The sequence below is a fragment of the Penaeus monodon genome, unplaced genomic scaffold (genome assembly GCF_015228065.2).
Source record: "Penaeus monodon isolate SGIC_2016 unplaced genomic scaffold, NSTDA_Pmon_1 PmonScaffold_4195, whole genome shotgun sequence".
Taxonomy (NCBI): domain Eukaryota; kingdom Metazoa; phylum Arthropoda; class Malacostraca; order Decapoda; family Penaeidae; genus Penaeus; species Penaeus monodon.
Genome location: NW_023658995.1, coordinates 17501 through 21114, shown reverse-complemented (window position 1 = coordinate 21114; position 3614 = coordinate 17501).

Below are 3614 nucleotides of genomic sequence, written 5' to 3'. Positions count from 1 at the left end.
TTTATATTTTTCTTTGGTTTAGAGGGTGTTTGCAGCCCCCCTTTTTTTTTTTTTTTTTTTTTTTTTTTTTTTTTTTATAGTAATTTATTACCCGGCCCTGGGGGGGTGTTGGGGGGGTACACAAAAGGGTGAAGGTTCCCTAAAAAAACAACCCTTTTGGGGCTGAAATTTTGAAATAATTTAATTTATATCAAATTAGACAAACCCCACCACCCTGCCTTTCCCCCCTTTAAAATAAAACCCCCAAAAACCCCTTTTTTCCCCCCTTTCGGGCGGGTTACCCAGTTTTTAATGGGTTTGGGAAAACCCGTTTTTTTGGTTTTTATTGTTTTTTTTTTTTTTTTTTTTTTTTTTTTTTTTTTTCATAATTTTTTTCCCCCAAATTGGTCCCCCCCTACACCAACCCAAACCTAAAAACCCAACCCCCCCAACCCGAACCAACCCCCAAACAACCCACCTCAACCACCCACCCCCCAAAAAAATATAATATATATATATATAATATAAAAAATTATATATATATTTTATATATTTTTTTTTGGGTGTTTTTGTTTTGTGTGTGTGTTTTGTGGGGGAAAGATAGGTATTTTATACGATGACTATGTTTGCTATAAATATGTATTACATTTTCTCAACATTGAAAACCGCACCATATATATTGTTTGTGTGTGTGGGTATTGTATTATATATATAATTAAATATATATATTAATATTTTTTTTTAAATATATATATATATAAATATCTGTTTTGTTTTATTATAATTATTTTTATATAATATTATATGAAATATTGTTTGTTTTTTTTCTGTTGTGTGTGTTGTTGTATTTGGCTAAATAAAAATATTACAAGGATTACACAACACTTTATTATCTTCCATATATAAAAAATATATATATAAAAATATTAATTTATATATAAATTATAAATTTTTAAAAAATATAAAATATATAGATAAAATTTAAAAAAAAATTTTATTAATAATTAAAAAATAAATATTTAATAAAAATTATATATATAATTATAAAAATTATATATATATATTATTAATAAATTAATATGATTAATTATAAATATATCTATAAAATATACTAATAATTATATATATAATATAATATATAATATAATTAATAATTATAAAAAAAAAAACAAATTATAAAATATTAATAATAAAAATATATATATTATATAAAATTTTATATATATTTTTTTGGTTTTTTTTTTTTTTTTTTTTTGTGTGTATATTTTTTTTTCAACAGCATTCATTCCACGCAGGAAAAGGGCCCTTCTAAAATTCATTATGAGGGGTTATATGGCAGGGCCACCCTTGCTGTTTGGATGCCCTTCCAATAAACCCGCGGTTTGCGCCACGGCGGTATTTCCCTAGACACATGTCGTTTTGGGAAAGGGAACGAGGTGAATTTTTTTCCCCCAAGGGGAAAAAACGGCCGGTTAAAACTCGATTTTTTCCGACCCAGTTCCCCGGCCCCCGGGTTTTGTTTATTTAAAAATTTTATAATATTATATATAGATATATATATATATATTTTTATAAAATATTTTTATATATATATACACTATTATATATATATTTTATATATATATATACACAAAACACAAAAACACACACACACACACACAAAAACACACACACCCAAAAACACCACACACAACAAAAAAAAACCAATTTTAATATTTTTAATATATATATATATATATATTTATATATATATAAATTTTGTTTTGTTTTTGTTGTGTTTTTAATATTTATGTATATTACATTGTTGATATATATACATATATAATTTTATAATTTTATTATTATAATATAATTTTTTAAATATTATATTTTGATTTTTTTATATAAATATAAAAATTTTATATATTATTTTTAATATATAATATATAATATATATATATAGAGAGAGAGAGAGAGAAGAGAGGGAAAGAGGAGAGAGGGGGGAGAGAGAGAAGAGAGAGAGAGAGAGAGAGAGAGAGAGAACTGTGGTGGGGTTGTGTGTGTTTTTGGGTGTGGGGGTTCCATATATATTTTATATATATATTTTAATATAATATAATAAAAAATTTAATATAATAAATAAAAATAAAATAAAAATAAAAATAAAATAAAATATATAAAACAAAAACCCCAGTATGTGTGGGTGGTGGTGTGGTGTGTGGTGTGTTTGTGCTGTGTGTGTGTGTGTGTGTGTGTGTGTGTGTGTGTGTGTTGTGGTGTGTGTGTGGTGTTGGGGGTTGTGTGTTGTGTGTTGTTTTGGTGTGGGGGGGTTGAATGTGTGGGGTTTTTGTTTTTGTTTTGTGGGTTGTGTGTGTGGGTGTGTGGTGGGGTTTTTTTGGTTTGGTGTGTGTGGGGTTGGTTTGTGTGTGGGGGTTTGTTTTGTATTTTAAAAACACACCTTTCGTGTTTTGTGTGTGTTGTGTGTGTGTGTGTACACTTAGGTGCATAGTTGTTTCTACATTAATTTATTTTGGGATCGTCATCTGCACCACACACACACACACACACCACACACACACACACACACACATACATACAGATATGTCTGTGTGTGTGTATTTATATATGCAATAAAAAACAGGTCTGAAGCAAGATTCCATAAGATTTTTTGTTCATTAATGGATATTCTAATGGTACGGAGTTGATACTCAGGTAGTACTTCCTTTGAATTGTGTGTGGTCACTGAGAACATTCATGATCTTTTGTTATAGTCACACTTATTTAACATTACAACATCCCGACCTTTATCTGGTTTGTTTATTTTTTTCTGTTATTATTCTTCAGTGTTTGCAGAGAAGATCGGGCATCTCTGAACCACGAGCCTGTTTTTACCTGTGTGATTGGCCACCGCGGTGATATTGTTGGTAACATTGTTGTTGTTTTTTTATAAATATTACCGTTTATTTTTGTGATTGCAGTTTGTTTGTTTGTTTTCAAGATACAAATAAAACATGTCGGGGGCATACAGCAGTCTAAGCCTAGGAATAGTATATTTTTTGTTCTTCGGTACGAATTTTGTCAGAGAAATTGAATATAACTTTGTATTTATCCTCTTTTTTCTGAACATTAATTCCTAGAATCAGGAGTTTACAGTTATGGATGATATCAACTGGAAAAATCACTAAGCAAAATAAAAAAGAAACTAAAATCACAAAAAAGCTCAGTGGCGATGTATCACTGTTGACGACTCACCTGTATTTCTAGATTAACAAAGATAATGGAAAGTAGACTCAACTCGTAAGAGAAAACACCTGAATCTAGGAAATTCAGAAAAAGTGTGTGTATATAAGCATGTATATGTCTGTACATATATGTGTACATAGATATACATATATTTATCCATGTGCTTATATATAGTAATAATCATGCATATATGGTGAATGTGAATTAATAAAAACACAAATGTGCACAACCAATTCTACATTTTATATTAATTAGAAGTAATTTATTTTATCTTAAAGACAGGTGCAGCATGAATTTTGTAAGTCTGACACGAATTGAACGCTGTCACATCTGGAGATTAATCAGCCATGCCTGTGAAGACTATGTCTCCGTAAATAATGAATATAGCAGTCAATATCCCGAAAAGCTCGCAT